General features: G+C 48.8%; 1 pseudogene across 3 annotated transcripts in view; it reads left to right on the top strand.

The window, feature by feature from the left end:
• The window catches only part of LOC144132582 (5-hydroxytryptamine receptor 1 pseudogene), a 122,201-nt pseudogene extending 103,737 nt beyond the window's left edge, over nt 1–18,464 (top strand). For all 3 annotated transcript variants that reach the window (XR_013314861.1, XR_013314860.1, XR_013314862.1), the window contains one exon: nt 13,899–18,464. The product of XR_013314861.1 is annotated as a 5-hydroxytryptamine receptor 1 pseudogene, transcript variant X2 (transcript). The remainder of the gene's footprint in view (nt 1–13,898) is intronic.
• The last annotated feature ends 8,747 nt before the right edge of the window (nt 18,465–27,211 follow it).

Below are 27,211 nucleotides of genomic sequence, written 5' to 3'. Positions count from 1 at the left end.
CCAAACATGGTGGCAATCCACACTGTTTGAAAGGGTATTACATTGCGTTTCTCGAGACGAGCGGCGCGTTCTTCTTCGCTTTCTTCGTCTAGTAAATCAAGCAGCTAACTCTCGTTACTTCAACGTCTTCCAAACGGTGGCGGCTTTTTTAAGCGGAACGACGTATAAAATAGCGCAACATCAGACAAGGACATGAAAGAACACTTACGAGCGCTAACTTGCAACAGTTTATTGGGGAAGAGAGCCTGTAGATATATATGACATGGCGATAGATATATATGACTTGTAAACTCACGCGAGAAATAATCGAAGCAGAAATGATAAATAGCTTAGGTGATAACTGCATAGCGAAACGCTCTGTTAGGCTATCTCGTAAGGGATTAGATTACCTCAGAAGACACTAAACAGTTGACTGTCTGCCGCGCTTGCGAAATGTATCGCCATGTCATATATATCTACAGGCTCTCTTCCGCAATAAACAGTTGCAAGTTGGCGCTCCTGTGTCTTTTTTCATGTCCTTGTCTGATGTTGCGCTATTTTATACGCCATGCACTACCAACAAGCCCAAACCGCCACCTTGTTGGAATTTAAGCAGAAACACACTGAACCATTTTTTTTAGCTGGGAGCTTGCAATGCCTAGTGACCAGAAGGCAAAAAGAACTCCGCACTAATGTACTGGCATTTTTTTTAATTTTTTTTTTGCCGCTGAGTCCTCAAGGCTCACTTCGATAGAGGTATTTAAACAGAGCCTAAACAACCGCAGCACCTCATACACAGAAAACTACCGCGTCTGCCCGAGCCCAGAACATCTAGTCGAAGTCTTCTTTTTAGCACTGCTTCCGCAATCAGCCGCATAGTGTTGAGTATCAAATTCGGCCGCGTGAACTTTGAATGTATTATGCACTCCGCTGATGGGCTTTTGAACTACTTGGTGCGACAGGAGGAAGCATTTATAATTGAGATGATGCAGCGTTAAGACGAGCAAGCCGGCAGCATAACCATCAGGCACCATCTCATCCATACTTGTCGCAGATAGATAGTACCAGTTAGTCTTGTCTTGGAAAGATGGACAGGGTTAATTCCTGCAATCAATTTCTTTCAGTACGTGCACTTATACAAAAAAGGAGAGTCATCTGCGCTTGCGATCAGACCCAGGGGGAATTTCGTGCACTCTGTATGACGTAAACTGCGGTAACTAAAAGCAGGAGAAACTTTGCGCGGGAAGACGACGGTGGAAAGGGCGCGGCGACGAAGCGAAAGAATGGAAGGCCAAAGGGCGAACGGGCCCTCATTAATAGCAATGAATTAACGCTCCCAGGAGCCACCTACCGAGAGTGGCACGCCAAGCACAGTCCCGAGCAACCCTTGTGAATGAAGAAACGCGCAGGGGGCGAGCACTCTCCACAAATGATCGCCCATTCAAATGAGGACCCCTGGGTGGAGAAGACAGCGCGGAAGCTTACGAAAGGGGTTCCTTTTAATGTTTTACTCTCCGCCGCTTCTGCCGGCAGGCGTGGTTGCTTCTCGGCATGCCGCTGCGAACGCAAGTTTGCTTTAGCAATATCATACGCTCCGTTGGAGGGCTAGATCTTTCTTTGATTTACACGGTTTCGTCAGTCTTATTTTAAGAGCAGCAGGTTGGGTGTAAGCTACTGCACCTTTGCTAAAAGCTCCAGACAGTAATTTGATTAGCAAACCACGCTCGTTCAGACTCCGCGTTTATGTGTGTCTTGCCTGCTAGAAGCAGAGCGCTTTTTTTTGAGGCAAACAGGCTGTCAATTCGTGGGTTGATACTCGATAAGAGCTCTTTCGCGGATACGGCCGGATACACTGTCGTGTCCCTGTTTTTTTACGCTTTCCCCCACGTATTGCAAGACGAGGCGCTGTTCCCTAAGCGTAAAACGTTGCATTGACGTTCCTCACCCATCGACTAGGATGGTTTCAATCAGGAGCAGCTTTTTTGTATGAAACGGTGAGGCGCTGTGAGTTCGAAACTTTGCCTAGAAGTTGTCATTCGTCGGCAAGTATAACGAGTTAGGAAACTAGCTTCCCGTAACAAATAAGAACTCTTCTCTGTGGTATTCTAAACTCTATACTTGACGAGAGGTTTAAAAAACGTAAGCACAAATTTTGTGGCAGCCAAACATTTATCTGTTTCATAAATGTTATAAAAAATTCTTAACAGACCAAAATTCGACAAGATTACATATTCCAATAAGATGAGAACGCTGATAGTTTGAATGAAGAATTGTTCCAACATGCATTCTGGCAGTTGTAGCAATGATGTTCACATGAAACTACGAAGCGCATTCAAGCATCATGTAGTTTATCAGAATTATCCTTGATATATTATCAAGCTTTCTTTCGTCAGTGTCCTATCAGGCGGTTGATCGGGCAGAGTTTCTGGCATTCACTGCTTGCTTTTTTTTCTCGTTTCTCGTATTATGAAGGTATGAAACATACATATCGAAAAAAACTGATGCATGTTTCCTAATGAGCAAAGTACAAAAACAGGCCAAGTCCTTTTCGTTTCGTCGATATTATTCTGTTTGTTGGCATTCATCCAACCCGACGCAATAATTGTTTCATCTTTAGGTTGCTAGAAGAAAAGAAAAGATATCAAAATGTGCGAAAATGACAACGAAGGCTATGTAGTGCGTTTACACAGAAACTTTTCAACATTGCAACCTATTCTGATTCTGTAATAATTACTTCCAAATGGCAATAAAATTAACTCGACAGTTTTGCTGCTGACGAGGTTACGAGATGCGCATAATGAAGCACAAAAAATAGTGAAAAATGGTTAAGCGTCATTTCTAAATGCTGTCAAGACTTCAGAACTGGCGGCCTTAATTAATGCCACATCCACGCGTGAAACCTCCGACAGGACATTAAGCACTATTTTCCTGCCTCCTCCTGTCGCTCAGTGGACAATAAGGCGTAAACGGGGACGAGAGTCCGCTACAAACTTTTTCAGGTCCATGTAAGCCGTTCTCACGTACACTTCTGTTTAGTTCAGAGATCAAATCCTGCTTTTCTTTTGAACTTAGTTGCTTTCTTCTGTAGTAAATAACAATAACAATTTGTTTCTATAGCCTCTGCGAAAACATGCCATAAACGAGGTTGAGCGCAATGGTTGGTAAAAATTTTTATATTGGCACTTGCCTCTCTCTGCATTTTGTTTTTCGTGTGAGCCCTGAACTGCCAGCAGGTAAGACATTGGAATTTACATTACATCATGAACTACTTCGCTGAGCCCAGTGTTAATATGAGTTTTGAACCGTAAGTTGTGCGTGTGTGTGCGTGTCTGGGTGTGTGCAGTCACAATGAAAGAAAAATCAACCACTCCATGTTCATTGCTTGGAAATGATATCATGTGGGAACTACTTCCAAAGGAGGATAACTTGTTAGGAGTGGAGTGAAAATAGAGAAGAAAACGACATAATTAGTACGGATCATTTTATTCTGTAGGCGGGATCAATGAGACCCGAAGTACCCCAGCAGGCCGAAATGAGCACGCTATGAGCTGTCTCTATAAACAAATAGCCTTCTCTATCCAGCTGCTCTTGATGAAATTTTCTAAATATAAAAAAGTTTCTTGAGACGGTCATAATTTAAGAGGAGAGAATGCATATTTCGCTGATTTAAAAATACTGTGAAGGAGTTTAGAGCACCAGATTCCTAAAAGGTATTGCACATAGATGGCGTTTGCATGCGAGGCTCATGCCTGAGTTTGCACCAAAAGTAAGTAAAATATATAGGTTTGGCTGGTTATTATATCGAGGCCGTACTTAGCCCGGCTTTCTGGAAGCTACATTGTCCAACTCTTGCACGTACCTATTATACATGATGTTACATGTAACTTGAACCTTGAATAAAAAAATCTGGTGCACCGTAGCTGGGTGGAAACTAACGATATCTTGCTTACCGTGGTGTGGCGCTCATCAGATTATTTTTTTTTCAATTTCGCGCAATTAGTAAATTAGCCAAGGTCAATGATGCAAAATGGTTAATATTCAATTTATGGTCGCGTGAGTTTTATTAAGTTGTAGAGGGGGTTACGAAACCACCGATTCAGTTTTTTTACCAACGCCTCTTTTACGTGGTCTTTTTTTCCAGCATTTAAAAAAATTCCGCGAATCAGAAAAGAAACACGTGATTACGCTGTTTGGCTATCGTACTGTAGCGCTGAGAAGCGCATTCTAAATGAACGAAGCCTACACGCTCACCGTCTCGTAGTGATTAGCCGGCGCAGCTGTCTACATAGTCTTGAATGTACGTCAGGATATTCTTCCTGAACATCGAAAGCGTGATGCGCGATTTGCGATAAGTGATCAGGTGGTAGTGGTGGTAGTGGTTGTTTATTAAAATATTAGTAAAAAAGGAAGGAAAAGATTTTTGCTAGCCCCGGCATCTGCCATCGATACTGAAGCACCTGAGTTGGGGCAGCGGAAATAAAGGATAGCAGGCAGAATGGAGAAATGAAATGAAAGAGGTGAGGGCAGCGACAGCCATTTCAGATGGGGTTTTTATTGAGACACCGCGCAGGCAAAGCAAAACACGAAGGGAAGCAGCAAGTCACGTATCTCAAGGTAGCTTCTTTTTGAAAAATTATTGGGCTGCCCGGCGAACTAAGTGGCTGCCGCTCACTTGGGCGCGGTCAGCGTGCACGTTTCATTTGTTGAAAACGCACTTTTGGGCTTGAGCGCAGTCACCTGGCTTTTTTTCATACTTCGCTGGCTGTCTTAAAATGCCGAAAAAAAGGGCCTCGTAGGAGGTGCCCTGCTACAAAAAACTGAATTGCTTCTTCCTTAACCCACTCTACTCTTAAAAGTAACGCACGTGACCGTAAAGTGAATATTTAAAAATTTGGTAAATTAATATTACCGAAATAACTAATTAATCGGATATTAAAAATAAAATGAGGAGTTCTTCATGACAGTAAACAATATGTCGTTGGTTTCATCTCGCTCTTGTGCGCTACTTCTTTTAAAAATTCTTCGTTCATGCTACGTGAAACGCCCTGTAAGTCACTGAATATCGATTAATTCAGGATGGAAATCAGAATTGTTTACGAAAACCAAATGAAGTGTTTCAATCATATCGACAATTCTACAAGTGCCGTTTTGGGCGAATACTTCTTAATAAGTCACAATCATGCCACCGGGAAAAACCTTAGGACTTGAGCCGCGTTGAAATCTCCCAATTTATTGCAACAACATGATTCGAAAAATCGTACCATTCAACTGCAACAACAGTCATGCAGGCAGTGTGCAAACAGGGCGTGAAGGGAATTGTAAAAATGTACGAGAAAATGAAGGCATTGATGCAGAAGCCACTATATAGCCTGGACTGCAGGCGAAATAATAATTACCTATAAAAAGGGGGGAGGGGGAGTGTGTGACAACGGAAATCAAGATATTCGTTGCTACACTTCCCTATTTTGAAGAGGTACTGCAAAATCTGGAATGCACATGACACGTATAACAGTAAACAGAAGCAAAATAGCAAAATGGTGTCGGGAGTGCAGATTATGATAAATGGTGGTGGTAGTGGTTTTATTAAAAATAATAGTAAAAAGGAAGGAAAAGATTTTTGCTAGCCCCGGCATCTGCCATCGATACTGAAGCACCTGAGCTGGGGCAGCGGAAATAAAGGACAGCAGGCAGAATGGAGAAATGAAATGAAAGAGGTGAGGGGACAGGAAGAGAGGATAGGGGGAGAAGTAATATGTACAAACTATTTACACAATAAGTAATGTGTCCATGTTGTGCGCGTGATTAGTTCATTTTGGAGGAATTAAATCACACACGCGCACAGCACTGTGTAGGTTACAACTGGAGTGGGGCGTCCAGTTATTAATCGTTCAAGGTAGAACTCGCGGAGCGTTCGGTCACTGCGTGTAACTACCTGACGGAGAACAGACGGGACGTCAAGCCCGTGTGTTCGAGGAATGCACAGAGGCTCACCAAAGTTCGCTCACGAGTGCGCGCACTGCCCTGCGGCCACAATAGCGTCTTGATGGAGTCTGGTAGTATGCCCTGCGCCCTATAGGCCGCGAGCATATCGCGACGAGCATCGGCGAACGCGGAGCAGCGAAGGAGCAGATGTTCTAGTGTTTCCACTGCACCGCATCCGTCACACACATCACTCGTCGCGATTCCGTGACGCACCCGTCGTTCCCCGGGCCACACGCAGCCAATGCGCGCGCGGAGGATCATTGCACGTTGCGACCGTGTAAGTGCGCGACAGGCGGTGACACTGTCGATGCGCTCACCTCCCGCGATGCGTGGGTCGGGGTGCTGCTTTCGGAGATGGTCGTGAATGGCCACACGCACGTCCTCCAGCGCAAGGGGCAGATCGCTGGCAGGTAGTTGGTGTGCAGCGGTCGCGAGGTCGTCAGCTTCTTCGTTGCCGGCGATGCCGCAGTGACCGGGCACCCACTGTGCACGCACGGCACAACCTCTCTGCGCGAGGCGCTCGATGCGCGAGCGAATTTCCCGCACTAGTGGGGTACCGCGGCCGTTAGATTGCAGGCGGCTGAGGGCGGCGCGGGAGTCGCACAGCAGAGCACTCCTGGGCGGCGGAGGGCCGAGGGTGAGCAGCAGGTCCAGCCCGAGCCGGATCCCCATCAACTCCGCCGTGGTGGAGGAGCCCAGGAAGGTTGCGTGTTGCTGGCTGTGCAGTCGCAGGGCGGGGATGGTGGCCGCCGCAGCAAGGGAGCAGCTGTCGCGGGCCACTGAGCCGTCGGTGTACACGAGGAGATGGTCCTGGAGCTCCTCGTGTATGACGGCTCTGGCCAGCTGCTGCACAGCGCAGAGGGGTGTGCTCCGCTTTCCCGCGATGCCGACGATCTCTCGCTGTACCTCCGAGGCAGCAGGCCAGGGCGCGCATGAACCGTAGGGGGGTGGGCCTTGGGTCAATTGCTCATACTCGAGCAGCGCCGCGCCCATTCGTGAGCGCGGGTGCGAGCGCATACGCTGCAGCAGCGAGCCGCCGTCCGGTGCGCGGTGAAGCCGGTCGATGTGATTCAGTGCCCTGCGCGCTGCTTGGAGCTCAAGGGGCCACGCTCCTGCCTCGGCCAACGTTGCGGCGCACTGCGAGTTTTTGGGCAGGCCTAGGCACACGCGCAGGGACTTGCGGTGCTGAAGCTCGAGCTTCTTCCAGCACGGCTTGCGAACCGTGACGAGCGGCAGCGCATAGAGCACCGCCCCCAAAGCTGCGGCATTGTATAGACGCAGCGCGGCTTGCTGGGAGATGCCCTGGCCTCGAGCGGTGAGCTTGTGCACGGCGACGGTGATCCTCTTCATCTGCAGACAGGCCTTGGTCGCCGCGGGGCGGAAGGAAAGGCGCCAGTCGATGTCCAGGCCAAGGTACCGCACCGATTTACGCCAAATAATCGGAGTCCCGTCCAGTGACAGTGGCGCAAGGTGCGCGCGCGAGCGCGAAACGCAGGCCATGGCTACCGATTTGTCCGCGCTCAGCGACAGACCAAGGCCGCGCAAGCTGGCATCGATTGCGGTCAGGGCTCCCTGAAGGCACCCCCGCACGCGGAACGCCTCGCCCGGTGGTCCCCGGCACCACAGAGCTATGTCGTCTGCATATATGGACATGTACACATGGTGTCGCCCGCTCGTGGGGAGGGAGGCTGGCACCACCGACATGGCCACATTAAACAGAAATGGTGATAAGACAGAGCCCTGCGGCACGCCCATGTCGACCGGGCGAGGCTTGGAGAGCTTACCCCCTACTCGTACGCGCATGGTGCGCCCGCTCAGGAAGCCATGAACGTATCGCAAAAGGCGCCCGCTCACACCGCCCCCCTCAAGCACCGTGAGAATTGGTGCGCGGTGAACGTTGTCAAAAGCGCCCGAAACGTCCAGCAGCAGCAGCAGCGCAACCTGGCCTGCTGCCCTGGCATGCTCCAGCGCTGTAACAACGTCCGATATAGAATCAGCCGTGCACCGCATCCCACGGAAACCCGTCTGCCGCTCGTCAAACAAATCAGCCTCCGCAGCCCGCTCGTTCAGACACTGCAACGCCATATGCTCCATGAGCTTACCTGCCGCCGATGTTAATGCCACTGGCCGGTATCCGCTCAGCTCCGTAGGTGGGCGCCCTGCCTTTCGGATGGGACAAACGACCGCGGTTCGCCAATCCTCCGGTAGCTCCCCGCGTTCCCACACCAGGTTGATCTGCTGCAGGAGGATCTGTCGTTGCTGCGCATCCAGGTTTCGCAGCATTTGGTATGTCACCCCGTCCGGTCCGGGCGCCGAGCGGCGGCGGCAGCGCTGCAGCGCATTGTTCAATTCCGCCGCGGTGAACGGCGCATCACATGGACCTTCCGAGGCGACGGGCGAGGGACTGGCGTCGCTTCTGGGGCTCTCAGGAGCAGTTATGTTAGCGGCGTTTGCGGGGCTGGGCGGCGCGAACCGATCGGCAAACCGCTCTGCCAATTCTACAAAGCTGAGCCCGCTGGAGATTGCGAGGGCGGCCAGCGGTTGACGGTTTGCCTGTGGTTCGGTGATGCACCGCAGGGTGTCAAACAGCCTCCGCGAGCTGACATCTTCCTCCATCCTTTGGCATAGTGAAGCCCACTGCCGGCGGTATAGCTTGTTGGCGTGGCGGCGCGCTGCTGCGTCCAAGCGGTTGTAGACAGTCCAGTCGGCGGCTCTGTCAGTCCGTCGCGCCCGTCGCTCTGCGCGATCTCTCTTCTCGCGCAGATTGAGCAGCTTCATATCAGGTGTGGGCTGCCCTGCCCTTACCTCTGCTCGTTGGGTGGCTGCGAGAGCGCTTCGGACTAGACTTGTAAAGAAATCTGCGCCAGTGGCCGCCGCCTCGTCGACCGCCCGCCTGAACGCACTCCAGTTGGTAATGGAGTAGGCACGTTTGGGGCGCGCCTCCATCGCAGTGGGTTCAATTAGGATGGAGTAATGATCCGAGCCCCAGAGAGATGGTGATCGGCGCCATGTCGCCTCGATGCCTCTGGATGCGAAGGCAACGTCGATGCAGGAGCCGGTTGTTCCGCGTCGTCGAAAGGTGGGCTCGCCGGTGTTCAAGGGGGTGAGTCCCAGCTGCGTTGCTGCGTCGTGCAGGTCGTCTCCCCGCGCGGAGTGGCGCGCACTGCCCCACGCACTATGGTGGGCGTTAAAATCACCACAGATGATTTGGCGCGGGGCACAGCACGAAGACACAGCACGAAAACACAGCGCGTTCCACGCGACAGCTGGACGCACATAAACACTGGCCACCGACGTGTCAACACCACCGACGCGCACTGTCACCACCACGCACTCCTGGGCGTCAGATGTCGCCGCCGCCGAGCCGACGAGGGTGTGCTGGACGTCCTGCCGCACGTATATCGCGCACCTTGATTTCCCGGGGCGATGAGATGTGACACAACAGGGCACTGCAGCACAGGTGGGTTCCTCGCACGTGGTGGCTGAGTGGTAGCCAATGTAACCAGGTAGCCGCATCTGGGGCTCCCCGTCATGTGAACGTACGTACGTCTCCTGCAGCGCGATAACTTCCGGCGAATCCTGTGCGATGCGAACTCGCATTTCGGCGTACCGCGCCGTAAGTGAGCGCACGTTCCACTGCAGGATGGATGGTATGCGGGGGGGAGTCCGGCGGCTAGCCATCATGCTGGCTTATCTGTGCGGGAGCACCCGCTGCTTCTAAGCAAGCCCGGTGTCCATCGGTGCCCTCCGGGAAAAGTGCGCTGAGGGCGCGCAACGCCAGCTTTAGGCGCGCGATCTCCGCGTCCCGTGCGTCAGCGGGCTGGCCGTGAGAAGCGGCCGCAGGCTCGGGCCGCGCTGTACGGGACGCCGGGCAACCGGATCGCCGCTGCCGCTGCCGCCGCTGCCGTTGCTTCTGTGTCTGCTGCTGCTGCTGCTGGGGTGTTCCCCTGACGACCTGCGCATAAGAAAGAGCGCGCGACGTCTGCTGATGTTGCTGGGCTGGGGCCGCTGTCTCAGCCTGGACGACGGCTCGGACAACCCGCCTGGACATCGGGGCCATGGATGTGGCCATTAAAGTGGCCACGTGACCCTCTCGCTGCCAGTGCGGGCACGCTGGGTCAATGGCTGCGTGCCGCCCCCCGCAGTTAATGCAGCGGGGCTTGCTCGCGCAGGTACCAGGCTCGTGTGGCCCGCCGCAGCGCGTGCATCGGGCAGGAGCACGACACACCTCAGTGGCATGCCCCAGGCTGGCGCACTTGGCACACTGGAGCGGCCGGGGACGGCAGGGGCGGACCGCGAGCCTGCGCTTGAATATGGAGATGAACGCCGGGGGTGTCGGCGCCGCAAAACGGAGAGCGAGTGTGCTGCCCGACAGAGACGCCGACACCATCGGCACCGTTGACTCCGCCGCCGCTAGCAGCTCCTCCGCCGTCCTGCGCCCGTCCACACCGAAGACCAGGCCGGAGCTTTGATTCCGAGGAGGAGGCTCCTTGGCGGAGACCGGCACGCCGTGGATGACGGTCGTGGCTAGCAGGGCCTGGAGAGCATCGCTGCTCCCCGCGTCCACTGCCACCACATTCCGCCGCATGTTTACCCGGACGGCGAGGACGCCCGGGCAGGATCCGATCTCCTCGGCCAACTCCCAGCCCTGTTCCCTGGTGAAGGCGGTGCCCCGGTTCGCCGGCCGAAACAGCACCGTCCCCACCAGGCTGGACGGGACCTCCACGGCAGCCGCGGCTCGCTCCAGGGCAGCTCTCCGACGCCGCTGCGCCTTGGTAGTGATAATGCGCCACGGGACCAGGCTGGCCCCAGCATCAGCGTCGCCGCTGCCTGCGGGGCATTGCTGCGGCGCGCCGCGGAGTTGGGCGCGCTCGCTGCCAGCAGACGAAGCCCCAGCCGCAGCCTGGTCTCGTGCGGCGGGATTTGGTGAGGTCGCACCCGTTTTTCTTCCGGACGCCGTCGCCCCACCAGCAACAGCAGCAGCATCAGCAGCAGGCTGGAGGTGGGCTCCATGGGGCTCCTGCTGGGAAGGCCCTGCTCCTTCGAGTGTGGAGGGAGAGGGAGCAGTGACGGTGGGGGGCCTTCGAGCTTCCCGCTTGGCCACCGCGATGTCCCTTTTGGTTTCCGAGTCCCTCTCCTCCTCGGACCCCGTTGAGTGTCGCCGTTTCCGGAGAGCAGACTCGTCCATTGGGGTGCACATGCTCTCCTCGGCTGCAGGTGTCCGCGGTGAGCCCGCAGCAGCAGCATCAGGGGTAGAGGGCATCACAGCCGGTTCCCCAGGAGCAGCAATGGCGGCAGGAAGCGCAGGGGTGGCCAGAAATGGCGGGGAGGGAGCCGCCATGGAGTTCTGCGTCTGGTGAGCGAGCGCCATGGCGTCCCGCAAGGCTAGAACGCGTGGGTCCGCCGGCGACACGTCCAAGTTCCCGATGACGGACTCAAGGTTTTCCGAGGTGGTGATGAGCGCCGCCGTCAGGCACCTCACCGTGTCCCGCAGATCAGCGATCTCGGCCTGCATTCGCCGAATGGTGCTGGACGACCTTCCTCTGGACGGCGTTCGTCTCCGTGATCGTGAGCGAGAGCGGCCTGCCCTGCGTTGCTGATTGTCACCGCCAAACACAGGCCTTCGCTCGTTCACGGTGTCTGTGGCCTCCATGGGGAGACCCCGCAACGCCGCGAAGCCTTAGGCCCAGCGTCCGAAGGAGCAGAGAGCTAAAAAACACGTCCGCTCGCTTCGAACGCCCACCGAAGAATCCTGATAAATCTCCAGAAATCAGTTTTATGACTGCATCAAGAAAAAAACAATAATAATAATAATAATTGGTTTTTGGGGAAAGGAAATGGCGCAGTATCTGTCTCATATATCGTTGGACACCTGAACAGCACCGTAAAGGAAGGGATAAAGGAGGGAGTGAAAGAAGAAAGACCCGCTTAATTTTTCGTGCAAAGCTGAAAATCAGTCCTTGAAAACAGTGCAAGAATCTCGAAATATCTCGGAATTGTAATCTCTTGTGATTTCAGATAGCATAAGCGCATGCGATATGCAGCATCAAAAGGACTTTCTGTGCTTTTTTCTCTTAAACAGTTTATCCCGTCTGGCTTTCTGGCCACCAAGTTATTTGCACACTTTTCCCTTGTCCATCCTGTAGTTGAGTACAACATCCTGGGTTGTTTTCCGTGAACACAGAAATGCTTAATAAGTTGGGAAGGCTTCAGCAGAAAGATCGAGGTTTATTGTTAAAAAATATCGACGTAATGACTATCCAACCGAACTCCGAGCAAAGCAGGTCTTCCACTATTTATAACCGCGCTAGAATCTCGCGCCTGTAGTTCGTCTCTGTCTTCTCTTAAAAGCTGCACTAAAATACATTCTGCTCTTAGCTCTTTCAGCTAAACAAGCACCAGAACAAAACATACGCAGCGATTACAAGAGCATAAATTTTGTACTGCCACTGATCGTAATTCATTTTTCCACAAGCGACCAGGGCATGAAATATATTACCAGATGTCTGGGCAGTTTTCTTTCTAACCTGTCATAATTGCTTATTCGAACTATTACACACTAGGACTGCATGTACCACTTGTTAAAAAATCATAATGTCATACTCATGCTGCATTTCCTAATTTTACACCATGTGTTTTCCGGCTGGTCTCTTTTGATCTTCCCATGTTCCTTTTTTCTTGTGAGAACTTCCTTTTTGATGATGTTTTTTTTTGGTGTGTCTAGAACCATCATATTGTAACTCAATCTACATCAGCCTTGAAAGAGGATAGCAGTATTTTTCAAAAAAATTTCGCCTTTTGATGACGATGTCGTATTGGATGGTAATTGTTGGTGGTGAAATTGCTTTACTTGTTTCGCGGCTTCAACATGTTGAACCTGGGTGAAATAATCTGCTTCAAACGTTTTAACAGAGACAAGAGTGCCATACTTCAACACTATATAAGTGGCCTTTACATACCGGAATCATACCAGCGTAGCACGAAAAGAAAAAAAATCTGTAGACGTTCTGCTGGGCATTATATGGGGCCAGTACAGAGCTCAGCTTTCTGAAGTGTACAGTTAATGGAAACAGCACAATCATGCTTATGTTTCAGACGAAGGAGCTCCCTGGTATGCCCTAGCCGCCACTCATTATCTGCTTATACAACACTTCAGCCTGCTCTGGAAGAGGACACTGTATAAGTTGGCCGCCGCTGAGGCTGAGTGGTTATGGCACTGGCTGCTGGCCCGAAAGACGCGGGTTCGATCACGGCCACGGCGGTCGAATTTCGATGCAGGCAAAATTCTAGAGGCCCGTGTACTGTGCGATGTCAGTGCACGTAAAAGAATCCCAGGTGGTTGAAATTTCCGGAGCCCTTCACTACGATGTCCCACATAGCCTGAGCTACTTTGGGAAATTAAACCTCCAAAAAGCATAAACCATACACTGCATAAGCTGTATATATCGAGCGTCTGAGTTTAAAGTATATTTTCATCGCGTAGATTTTAAAGCGAGTGATGAAGTTTCCTCTTAGGAATGCAAAATATGCGTGATGAAATTTTGTTATGCCCTAGAAATTATTTCTGAGTGAACTGTGCCTTCAATGGTCATCTGCACAAATTATCTTTATAGCACCAGAATACTCGCAGCTAGTCTCACGTGCACAAATTTAGTCCTAGCGATGAGAAGTGCATGAACAACCGTTTCGAGGGAAAATGCAGGTAGGGTCTATATTCTCCCAACTTAATTTGCACGAATGTGCTCAAAATGGCACTGACGAGTATTTGTAAAAATGTCGGGTAAGTTCCAGAAAGCAAAATTAAACGATCATAGGAATTTCTATACAATTGGCTAGACTTTCCTGTCTAAGTCATTGCCGATTTGGGTAACAGCGCATCACTGATGCTTTTCTACCAATCACCTTCCTTATATATAAAACCCCGTTTTTTGACGCAGGATCCCCCAGCTTCTGGGAGCAGAAGTAGCAGCAGCGGCACCAGCGGCGGAGTGCCGTGCCTCCCATCACGCTGAGTGCCTTGGCTTTGGGCGTTTGCCTGGGCGCGCTCATCGTCGCAACGGCAGTTGGCAACGCGCTCGTCTGCCTCTCCGTCTGCCTCGTGCGCCGCCTACGGCACCCCTCCAACCACCTCCTGGTCTCCCTGGCCGCCTCGGACCTGTGCGTGGCGCTGCTGGTCATGCCTCCCGCCTTGCATCTCGAGCTTACCGGTCACCGCTGGGACCTGGGTAGAGCGGCATGCGACGCCTGGGTGTCCGTGGATGTGGCCTCCTGCACCGCCTCCATCTTGAACCTGTGCATGATCTCGGTGGACCGCTACCTGGCAATCACACGGCCGTTGACGTACGGTGTGCGACGTACGGCTAGAAGGGCCTGGGCCTGCATTGGTGCCGTCTGGCTTTTAGCTGCTCTCATCAGCGTGCCGCCTCTACTTGTGCTTGGAAACGAGCATGGGACTCCTGAGATGCCTACATGCCTGGTCTGTCAGCACTTGGCGTACCAGTTGTACGCTACGCTTGGAGCGTTTTACATACCACTAGTGGTCATGCTTTCCATGTATTGGAGAATTCACCGAGCTGCAAAGAAGGTCGTCGAGGCTGAGCACAGAGCAAGGCCGGGACCTCGTACAAGGAGCCTAAGGGTTGCGGTACGAGAACGCAAGGCCTCAATAACGCTTGGAATTATCCTGACGGCGTTCACGGCCTGTTGGTTGCCTTTCTTCGCCTTAGCTTTGGTGAGACCGCTGGGAGGTACGCCTCTCCCGGAACTCGCCCACAGCTTGGCTCTTTGGCTTGGCTATACCAACTCGGCGCTCAACCCTGTCATCTACGTGACTTTCCACCATGACTTCCGGCGGGCATTCCGAGACCTTTTGTGCTTGCGTTGTGGGCGGAGAGGAAACGGAAACGTAGGCGTCGGCGGGGGAAGCGCGAATGGAGGAGGACAGCTGTTGGAAAGGAGGAACAACCACCACTCGTGGGCCTGACCATGGTGGACGTCGCCTGGAGACCTCCGGGTCTCTAGAGTCGACGTGCATCGAAACCAGAATGAGCAGAATAAGCATAATCAAAGTGAAAAACAAGGAAATCAGCAGAATCAAGTCATATCTGACAGCAACGCGACCACCTTGCCTACGCTGTTTCCGTAAAGGGCGATCTTGAGCCTGGCATGTGCGAACACTGACACTGTGAGCATATCATGCTGCCAATTTAGTGACTTTGACATGAACATGTGTGGGATGTGCAATGTGCCCAGGACCAAATAAGTGCTACTGGACATAAGCTGTACATTGTGGCGGCTGCAACATATGAAAAAATATGTTCACTCTGTGATTCCTTAACCGCTCTATATAAATGCATCTTTTGCGGTGCATTATTGATCCCAGAACAGAAGAGAGATAACGTATCTTGATGTTTTATGTGAACACTGATCTGGCTTCATCACAACTGCTGGTTAAAACAAAAGAGGATGAATCTAATCAACCAATATTAAACCCTCTTTATGTACATTATTCATTGCGAACAGGAAAAGTTTTCTTTTAGATGAGCGGCATTACTTATTTATGAGCAAGGGTTCTGTAACATCTAGACCGTAGATTGTTCAACAAGCTCCGCCATTCCCTTTTCAAGAACTTTATATTTGGCACTTGCCGTCGAAAAATTACAAACCCGTGTTCCTGACAATGAGGACCTTTCTTCTTTGTTCCTTGTGCTTCTCGTTGTAAGTCTATGAACTTACGACCAATGGTTGTTTCATCATTCCAGGACGTCTTGTGGCATACTTGGACTTCGCGTGCAAGCCGGTGTCATAAGTGTGCGTCATAACGAACTGCGCCGCTTCTATACGTGAGCTGTGTACTCCAAGCGAAGCGGGCGAGCTCCAAGGAACATTGGCTAGCGGGCGTTTTTTTTAGCTTCACACGTTTTGTGTGTGCATTGCTGGTCAGTACTGACGTGAGTACTGATGACGGTGGTCTTGTCTGCTTTTTGTTACAAATACCAAACAAGTTGAGAGAATCATTAAGTGGTATATTTGTTCGCAAAACAGCCACACAGCCTTTGATAAAATGTAAGAAGCACCCGTGCCATTGCTGTTTGGTGTTTGTGATGCATGAATGACAACATAAACAAACTATTATTCGTTATGTTTTTGTTGTTAGTGCCACAGTGCAGAGTTGGGAGGAAAACTTTATCATAATTTTTTGGAGATGTCTTTTTTCCTATGACAGCCACCAGAACATGATTTCTTTGCTCCTGTGCACAAATCCTAAAGTACGATTAGTCAATTTCTTCCTTCGATGATGTATGTTACTGGTTTTTGCTTGTGGGCGCATCTTTTATGGTACGTTTCCGGAAGGCATTTTCGTAATTTTCGAATTTTATTTTCACTAGTAAATTATTCTTGAGAAGAAAAATTCGCTTCACCTAATACAGATATATGCTCCAAGAATAACGAATGACTTGTTTTGCATTCTATTAAGTACGGTTGTAAGTTTGATAACCATAACGCAATATTTAATTATTACCCCTCGCAAACCAACAAATCAGCACAATAAACCGTTTGCAGTTGTTTCAGGTTTTGTGACGTGTCAAAAATGACACGAAAGCTGCAAAAGAGACCTAGCTTTTGACTATCTGCAAGGTGTGTTGCAGCTTTGGACAGCAGCGGTCAGTTATTGTGTCCCCTTGAAGCAACCTTTGCTTCACCTGACGCTTTTGATCGCTACATGCGGACCACAGTTCACAATCTTCACCGTTATGCGTGGTAGTTGTTGTTAACAATGCTTAACACGAATTATTCATATATTACAACTGTAACTGCGTCATAATGGCTGTCATGATCCTTGCATAGTAGCATGCGAATCACTGGAGGACGTTGGCCATCAGCCTTGTGTAAACGTATGTCTTTTCTAGACTGTTGTGTCCCGGAGAATCGTTCTTCAAAACTGCTCTTTAGCCCTCCCCCCGGGAGGTACTTTTAGTCTTAGGCATTAACACCCATGTGCTATGAGGCTTGTCAAAATTCTAATCCAGCTCATTGCTCATGGAACCATATATTTTAAACACGCAGAACAAAAATATTTAACCAAATTGAGTGCAACTTTTTTCTCCAGTGTTCTCAAGACACACCATGTTGTCGCTGTCATACTTATAAAGCATTTGTGCTCCTCTCCATATTTGTATTTGGCGCAATAACATATGACAAGTACATTGAGCACAATGGTCCTTACTTTCGTAGCATATTTTACAAGACAGATGAAGTTATTTCCTTGTAATATGTAGCAGTGATCGCCCCAGTGTCACGGAAATGGAAGCACCTGTAGATACAATGCGCACAATCATCTCCCTATATTTTTAGATATGCCTGAGTATAGTAGGAGCGTAGATGCTTTCAGTCAGAACACGTTTTCGTTCATTGCGCATTGCTCCTCAGAAGTTCAGAAGCAACCTCTGAAAGAGCGACTCCGGTTTCCTTCGAATAAGCGCAGAGTTGGTTTCTTTACAAGCGATGTTAATCATTTACACGTTCGCACGACAAGAACAAAAGCTAGTTTAAAACTGCCGTGGTAAAATTTGTTGCTAAGAGGCGTACAGAAGACGGTTCTTTGTGGCTTAGGTGCAAGCTAATCTCTAAGGGTGAACATTGATGCTTTGCTATGGCTGGACAGCCTATCTAAATGGAGGCTACATCGACAACACGGCCTTCACGACGATAGTGAAGAATTTAAAGATAGGGATTGCTTATTTGAAACCTTCCTTTGAAATGGCTTTATCTGAACAGAGTGAATTGGTTAGTAGGGCTGAAATTCTTTTTTCACCCTGCAATAACGAAGACCATTACAAAACATCAAGACCTCTGAAAAACAACTCTAAAGCACCCGTTATTTTGCAACGGTATATGTAAATGCCATATGACATGTATGACGCCAACCCAGCTCCTCGACCTTCTTGATCGACATTTGGCGGCAACTCACAGAACGAAATTATACATACGCCAGAGACATGTGAGTTTGTGGTCATCCTTATTTTAGGCAAATCTAACAGACAGGAAAATGTGAAGCAAACTTGTTAGACCTTATTTCTACAGTTTTGGCGAAAAGTACAGTTCAGTGAAGGTATATGCTTTTGTTGCTCGGGGTGGTCGTATATATGCCAATTTATTCCTTATTACAATCTTGGAGTTTGTAGCTCGAAACAACGTACTTTCTCATTGGAATTCGAAGGAAACTTTGAGTCAAAGTCGAAAATGTTCCACGCATAGTAGCGCGTTCTTCTTTCCAGCCACTTATGGGACTTCAAATAGGGGGCTGTTTCTCTGCTTTGTTTCTTTTGCATCTGACAACCCTTCTCAATAAAAATGAAAAGCATGAAGAAACGTTCAAGTAAACGAGGTGAGAAGAATAAATCACACTGTATTTTTCTTGTTGATTTTGTACATCTTGGAAATCAATAAATATGTTGAGCTTTACGTGCGTTACTACCAAGTTTCGCATGCGTCTTCACCTGAAATTGGCGCATTTGGTCGAAGTGTCCGCCCTCTAGGACGGTTGAAGGAATATGAGTGCTTGTATTTCACACACGTAGATAGTACAAGGTATGTTCACAGAAGCGGGCTTTTCCTAGCGCATCTGAACTTTCGGCATAGGCACATCTCTTCCTCATTTCTGACTCTGAACACCAAAGATGCGGAAAGAGGTTGCTTAAAACATTTTGTGTGCCAATAAAGCGACTGCGTACCCAAAATCGTGTAAGCACTCGCATTCAGATTAGTAACTGTGGTTCTGCATTAGGCGTCCCGAGGCACATGAACGTAGCATTCTTAGGGCGTTGGTGCGATATGATCTCAAAACTGCATCGTGACACAGTATGTGCACTTAATAGGAATTAGCAAAAAAGAGCGCTCTGTGAGTCCAGCTTCTTGTTTAGTGCTGATGCAATTACATGTCGCAATAGTGTGCCTAGGCAAGGGTGGTAGCGACTTGTGAAGGTAAGTGGAATTGTTGTCGATCTGGTTTCTTCTGTGCTTTCTGCACATATAATGTGCCTTGCATGCACTCTACAGACATCCGTCACGCAGAACTGACATTAAATTTTGAGGTTTATGCAAAGTTAAATTCAAGCACGCCTAAGCTAACACCTGAAAGTAGGGTTCAGTAAAATACATTGATTTCATTTCCGGGAACCTACTTAATTCGACAGCTGCTAGTCGGTAGCTACAATGTTTACGGTCACAGAGTTTCCACTTAGGAGAACAAAGTTTGCCGACGATTACGTCGTAGAACATTCTTGCGCACTAGTTGATTTATTTCAATAAAAGGCAGTACAGCCAAAGCAAGGCAGGATAGCAGACAGAGAACCGAGAACATCATGGCATGGGCGCAGACTTCTGCTGTTCGTTCATGAGTGAGAGCACCTGCTATATAAGCGCAGAGCCGAAGCGCGGAAGCAGCTTTGACATTCGCACAGGTACAGATATGAGACAACACACAGTGATCATAGTTATGTTTCACTGAGTAAAAAGAGGTTTTTCTCAGTAAGGCAGGCAGCCATATTGGTTAGGCGCTGTTGGTAATAAGCGGGTACGTACAGCTTTTGTTGCTACATTTTGTTCAATTTATTATTTTATCCTCATGCGACGAAAACATTTTAAGCCACTCTACTTATTTGCGCCTTTAATATACTCGCGCCATACGTATACCTACTGTGCGTCAGTAAGCAAAAAAGGCTTGGGTACACGGAGCCAATGAAAGGAGCCTTTTTTCCCCATTCATAAGAAAAAAGGCCAGTTTTCATGGCTTCGCGCTGCCTCATGAGTAAAAATCACCACGTGTGTTTCTAGGCAGGCATGTCCCTAGAGCTTACTAATTTACCTCGCTTGATGACAGCAGCGGGGATGAGCGCTTCCCTGTTGTGTACGCTCGTCCATGTTTTTCAGCGCGCTTTAAGTCAAGCACAGTTTTCTAGCTAATCCAGGCCCGCACCTTAATGAGATATCTCCTGCCATGCCCGACTACAATGGGGAAAGGCGAGAAACGACCGCCTCTAGGAAACTGCAGCAGACGGTTCCGCGGAAGCGAGGACACAGCCTGCGTTGCTTGGACTCGCCTTTTTTGTTTTAGCCTGGGAAGCATAATGTGATTAATCAAAGTTGTTATCAGGGGTGATTTTTTGTGAATGAGTAGCTTTGGATGTTTTTTATTCTTATTTTGAGAGAAAAACAATACACATTTTTCTTAAATTTGTCTTCGAATAAGGCTAAAGAGCAACTACGAATCAGAAAAACGTAGTCACATCGTATCGTTAATGTACGTGTAGTCAACATCGCCCAGGGAGAAAACCAGCCGTCTGCGTTATTTGTTGTGAAACAAGCCACTATGAAAAGCGGTTGAGAAAATATGACCATTTGTTTTCAGACATGTCCTCCAATCTCCACCCACCTCAGAGCAGAGTGGTGATGGACAGTTGGGGTGAGAATTGGCTATTGCTAAGTATGGTGTGTAAGAGGACACAGGAATCCCAGAGATTGTTGGAAGAGCTGGTGTTAGGACGCCAAAATAGATATATTTGGCAGCTGATCGTCCGCGCTGCAGGCATGCTCGAGAAACTTGGGGCCTTGTGAATAGCCCGTACATTCGGACAACAAATGCAGCATAGTTCTACTGAATACTCTAAATTACTGCTACGAAGGGATACCAAATATCCGCTGCACTTTTTCATGCAGCCAGCGACTAGGAAAATAGCAATCCGTCGTTACGTTTCTACTGCCGTGTAATAAGAGCGACTGAACCATGCATAACACACACTCAAAAGTGAAAGAATATTGCCACGAGTGAAACACATACATACTGCTTATTTGCAGGCCTGTCACATTATGTTAATCTCTACGCAACCGCATTCAAACCAATACACACTCATAGCGCGCAGTACGCGGCCAACGCGTGGATCCGAACATGCCGCTGCGAAGGTGAAACGGCAGAGCGAGTGGTATAAAGGGTATCTCCGCCCTGAAAGCGGAGACGAGCGAAAATGAAGGCTCCCTACACAATGCAGCGTGTCGCTGCCGCGCGACTTGCTTTCACACTCCCATCGTACCCTTTTACTCACGGCTGTCTCCGCGTGTGCCACTGCGCTCCGCGCTCGGCTACGCCGACATCGAAACATGCTGCCCAACATGGGAACGGGATCTCAAGAGCTCCGCTCTGAAATGGAATTGCGAGAGTTAATAGTACTACCTTCTATCTGGGTGAAACTGTGGATGTAAGGTAGAATGTCCAGTTGGTGAGTGTTATTCATTACCACTGCATAAAGAGAATCCTTGGGTTCCACAAGGTCGCCGAACGTACAATTTGTGGAAAACATGCTTGTGAGCAACCGCCCTGCAGTTGGTCAGAACGTACAAGCCTCAGCACTCTACTAAGGTCGTTTGTGGCGCCATAGACAAACGGCTGCGACCTTTGTGTTGGCATGTCTCCTCCAATTAAGTGCATGAGGTGCTAACTGAGTACAGGGACAACACAAAAAAACGCCGAGCCATCTACTTGGTAAATACTATATCTGCCGTTGTTTGAAACAAATTAGCGGCGCATTCAGTGAGAAGCTGCATTATTCATGTTTGCAGCTGTACATTTCTGAAGTTTTGCAGGTTCTTTCTATTGTCACTAGTTATGGTGGGCTCTAATTCACCCCTCAAAACAACTCTTTTGCATTGATTAAAGCGTAGTAGCAACGAGGCTCCAGGTGTTTTTTTTTTTTTTGCACTGCGAGATATCTGTCGTAACGTACTTGTTCTCTTGCCATGCCGTGCAGGAGACTAAAATGCAATCTAGCGCTCTTTACTTGCTGCTAAAGAGTTATATGCATTTTTATAAAAATCAATGCCACATGATTTGTGGAACAACATAGTACGACTGCTATTGCGTTCAACATTCCTGATAGCCCAAATGGGAGAAGGGCGACCGTAGTGAAACTTTCGCAGGTTGGTAATGTCCTGCAGGTTGGATGACACCCACCTTCTCTCCTCACCCTGTAAGGTTCGAGTGGTAGACTCAGTGTAGTGAGGGCAGTTCTTCAGAACTGCATATGTTGCAGCCCCTGGAAGAATTTTTTTGTGTTTAAATTGGCACAGACAGGATCCTAAGATCCGAAGAACCAAAACCAAAGTGGAAAATATCTGATTCTTGATTATATGCACAGTTTACACTGGCTAGTCTGCCTCAGTGACCATAGATTATTTCAATGCGACCCCACCGATAGCACGGTAGTCCACAGAACGAAGGGGAAAGATTCCAGAGTCCTTGTTAAAGCTTGATACCCCTTGCGCTAGCAAGAACCAAAATTGCGTTTAGTAAATACGTGTGTTGTTAAAGTAATACGAAGCTGAACAGAATTAAATGTGCATTACCTCTCACCGCAGAGCATGTGCCTTTCTTGTCCTTATTGGTTTAACAAAAGGTGGAACACACCCACACTGGGGGATCGACCAAGAATCGGCAGGCATAGTTCCCTTTCCACTAGTACATTTACGCGGCCAGAAGAAAAATATTAGTAACATACAAACAAACAAATAAAGATTCATGCAATAGAAGCGGGTGTGAAGCACCAAAAGGTTCTAGTTCAAGTAGGGCACGGACTGAAAACACAAAAAGAAGAGTTTCAACAAAAAACACACAAAAAAGATTAATTTGTTTAAAAATGTAATACTGCAAAGAAAAGAAAAGGATACCATGTTTGGCGAGGCACTCGATGGAGATTCCAGCAAGACATTTTGAGCAGCAGTAAAAACAAATCCGTGGCTGATCCCAAGTGTGGTGGGTGGCGCCAAATGATAGCAAGTGCGAGCTGCTCGAACTGAGACCAAGATCCTTGAAGGGCCCTTCCAGCAACCTTCTCAAAAAGCTGAAGTGGTGACAATTGAGTCTAAAATAATCTATAGATTCAAGTTCACGGCAAAATGAGCAGAGGGGATATAACGTCGAACCAGACCTTTGTTGATGGCATACTAGAGTTAGTGTTCTACAACAGAACTTCTTTTTCGCGCCAAAAACATCTCCCAATAGATCTCTATTGCCAAATTTTGGATACCATCGTGCAACAAAAAATACACACGGCGAAGAAATAAGGATCCACGCATCTTCACGTAGCTCCAGGCCACAAGCATTACCCGCGCTTGAACCAAAACACCGACGGAAGTCCACCTGGTTGGGTTCGTGCAACAATATTTGAGAGGAAACTTAAGCCAACCAATATTTTTCCCTCTGTTGAACTGTTTTTTTTTTCAATTATTCGTGCACACAAATCAAATATACTGAATAGTGTTTATATTGACTTAAACAGTGGCGAAATGCTCAAGAAGCTCTCCCATAAGGTTTAGGTTAATGGGGGTTCATCGTCTCAAAGGGACTCAGGCTATGAGAGGTGCCATAGTGAAGGGCTTCAGAAATTTAGACAACCTAGGGTTCTTCAACGTGCACTGACATCGCCTGTATAATTTCGCCTCCATTAAAATTCGATCGCCGCGGCCGGGATCGAACCCACGTCTTTCGTGACAGCAGCCGAGCGCCATAACCACTCAGCCACCGCGGCTCAGTGGAATGCTCTCCCAGGAAGTTCAGAATGCAAGGCACAGTCGAGATGCAATGAAAACCTAAAGCCCAAGCATATAATACATGTAATCCAATGTATTCTACCGTAATTCAGCACGAATGCTACGTGAAAAGGGAAATTTCCATTTGTTATGAAATATGGAAGAGACCATGTTCTCGTCGAAAGCCTCACCCTTACCAATTGCCTCAGATGTTTTCTCTGCTACTAGAAAACATTCGAAATTTAGGCTCTATACGCGCCTTCTCCGAGAGGGATTAGGCCTACATTGCGGACCCTGCGCAGGGAAATTTTCTCAGGTGATTACTTATGGATCTGAATGCTAACGGTAGGAATCCCTTTGAATATATGTCGATACAAAAAAGACGATGACAGGTGCTTTTCCACGTTGAAGTTACCAATGTCGCACAATTTGTTAGCAGTGGAGTGTTTGCTGAAACATGCAGTATATTCAGCCGCCCCGGCGGCGATATGAACATTACTTGCGTGATACCGATACCGCATTGGGAGGCATTTATTTTGGTGCCAGGACGGCTGAATATATATATTACACGCAATAAATATAAATAGCCACGAGAGTAGCAGATTGGATAGCCGCCGCCGTAGCTCAGTTGGTAGAGCACCGGACGCGGTATTCTGAGGTCGTGGGTTCGGATCTAACCGGCGGCAGGGTTCTTTTTCTCCAGCTTTAAAGTAATTTTCTCAAGCGACAGAATAATTGATGTTATATGCTCCCACTGACCAGCACTACAAATTAAAAAAAATAGGAACTGAATTTTGCACCTTGGTTGCGGCGACTGTTGGCTTCTTCCCCAGCACGCGCGCGCGCGCGCACGCACACACACACACACACACACACACACACACACACACACACACACACACACACACACACACACACACACACACACACACACACACACACACACACACACACACACACACACACACACACACACACACACACACACACACACACACACACACACACACACACACACACACACACGCACGCACGCACACGCACACGCACACGCACACGCACACGCACACACGCACACACACACACGCACGCACACGCACACGCACACGCACACGCACACGCACACACACGGAGGGCAGCTTGACGAATCACGTAGCAGCCTTCAGACAAATAGACAGGCTCGCACATGAATTAATTGAAGGGAATGCAACTGTAAGTGCTAGAGCACTAAAACCGGGATCTTTCACCCTGGCCTGCCTACTGATGCAGCGTTTTTTTGGCATAGGCGAAGCTAAGTTATTGAAAACTAATTATTTAATAGCCAGGAAAGTTTCGGTATTGCAGGAAAACGAAAGATTCACAATCATCGTTAAACCTTACCTAAAACACCTGTCAGTAATTGCAATATTTCCAATGTCCAGCCTATCAGGCCATACATATATCGCTCCATTTCATCAATCGGGCTAAGTTGTGTACCAGCTGTACCAGCTAAAAGTAGCCGAGCTTTTAAAAAAGACGAAATGTCCTGACCCAGTGAGAGAGACTTGAGCCTGATGACGTTCGAGTGACCCAGTGTGAAATTTTTCGGTATCGTTCCCTTTAGGATATTTTTTGGACTTCAAAAATACATGCCTTTTCTGAAGTTCTAGGTAATATTCAAAACAGTTGACTGAAGCCATATCACCGGGGTGCCATTTACGCAGCTTTATTTACGGGCCTCAGAACAAAGCTACCACTTCACAACTTACAGCGCATGTTTCGCGTCCAGTGCACGCACAAAGCCCTGGCGTGGGCAGTTATCCAGAGAAGAGCGGATTTTTTTCTCTCAGACACGTCTTGGGACGCTGAGTCCGCACCGTTGTCACAGACGCTTTTGTATTTGGTGAGTACGCTTTTGATGCCACTAGACTGGTCTATGCTTTTTAGGGCTTAACGTCTGAAAGCGACTCAAGCTAGAAGTGACGTCGCAGTGGAGGACTTCGGATGACTTCGACCACATGGGGTTCTTTAACGCACCCTGGTATTACTCATTACACGGGCCTCCAGATTTTGACCTTCAAAACTCATGAGTAAGGACGGTTGAAAAGGCTACCTTGCGTAAATAAATGACCAAAGCCAACAGTGACCAAAACCAAGGAGTGTAGGGGATGTCGTTTTTGTTATTTTTATCAACGGGAGATTAATGAAACCACAAAGAAAAAACAACCATATGGCCATGGTGAGATCCGAACGCATCACCTCCGAATTTCGCGTCCGGTATTGTATTAGCTGAGCTACGGAGGCAGCTGTGCAGTCTTCTGCTTTCGGAGGTATTTATCTGTAGTGTAACCGAACCTTGAAAGTCCTCACCAGCACCACACTCCTCTAAAGCGGCGGACGTTAGAAGTCCTGTATTGTCGCCAGTGCCACTTAGTAACACGATCGGAAGGTGTGGGCGGAAGCAGCGCAAAAACGGTCCTTGGTTTCCACCATTTACGTCATAACGAGCATCATTCCATTCCCCTGCCCCCTTATTATGCGTAAATGGTATTTTAGGGTCAAAATTTCAGCCCACTCTTTTTCACGACTGTCTGCCAGCCCCGATTTGAGATTTTGTGTCAAGCAAGAATTAAAAAGTTATCTAATTAGTCTTTGTTGATTAAAAACATCTGCCGAAGAAAAATGCAGCAGATTGATTATGCAAAGCGATCCTAAACAGTCATCAGTTTTTTCACTGCTCCAGGACAATCTTTTTTTAAAGCTTTCGTGCCTTTCGCAAGGCCACTTGTTTTATGTAAAATTTTGCTCTAAAGAGAAGACGATGAGGTGGCTCTAGGCCAGAACGCCGTCCCTTCGCCTCTTCAGTTTTTTCCTGTTTTAAGACATTAAAATAAAACAACTGTTTCTTTTTTGTTGGCGGTGATGGAAGTGGACGCTGTTGAGCTTCAGTCCGTAGGTCAGCCGCTGCTGCCCAGAGGAAACTTCTTGGCCTCCCAAATGACGCAAGCAGCCCGACCACCGTGGTGTACTCGGCCACCAGTGATGACTCTTCGGCTGACGACGGCTTCATCAGAGTCGTAAGCAAGAAGGCCAAACGGAGATTGCGCAAAGGTGAGGACTCATCGTCGACGAGTACGTCCACGATTACTGCGGAGCTAGGATCGTTGGCATATACCGTCATATTTGTACCAGAGACTCCCACCGACAATCTTAACCACATCAATAGGCAAGCCACGTCTGCGTTCCTGGAGGCTCGCGTCCTGGGAGCAATAAAAGATATGAGGGTGAATCGTTTTAGGAATGTAGTCGCCACTGATGTCATGGACCGGAACGCGCTTGAGACTTTGTGCGACATCAGAACGCTCGGCGGCATCAGCGTTCGTTCGCATGTCCTTCTATTCAGTGGCACTACGGCAGGCGGGATTTAAGACGTCGACATAGCCATCCGTGACTCTGATCTGCCAATTTTGATTTAACCAGCTACCGACGGTGTACCCATACTGCACGCTCAGCGCCTTGGGAGGACAAAGTGCATAAAGTTGTCCTTCCAAGGAGACTGCATTCTAACGTACGTGATGGTTGGGCACTTTCGGCATGCAGTTAGGCCTTTCGTCCCGAAGCCTCTCCAGCGCCGGAAATGCATGAAGATAGGACACGTGAGTAGTGTGTGCAATTTCGCTATCGTGTGCCC

Source organism: Amblyomma americanum, chromosome 5 (genome assembly GCF_052857255.1).
Source record: "Amblyomma americanum isolate KBUSLIRL-KWMA chromosome 5, ASM5285725v1, whole genome shotgun sequence".
Classification (NCBI taxonomy): domain Eukaryota; kingdom Metazoa; phylum Arthropoda; class Arachnida; order Ixodida; family Ixodidae; genus Amblyomma; species Amblyomma americanum.
Note: the sequence above shows the minus strand (reverse complement) of the source record. Positions and strands in the feature narration are given on the sequence as shown.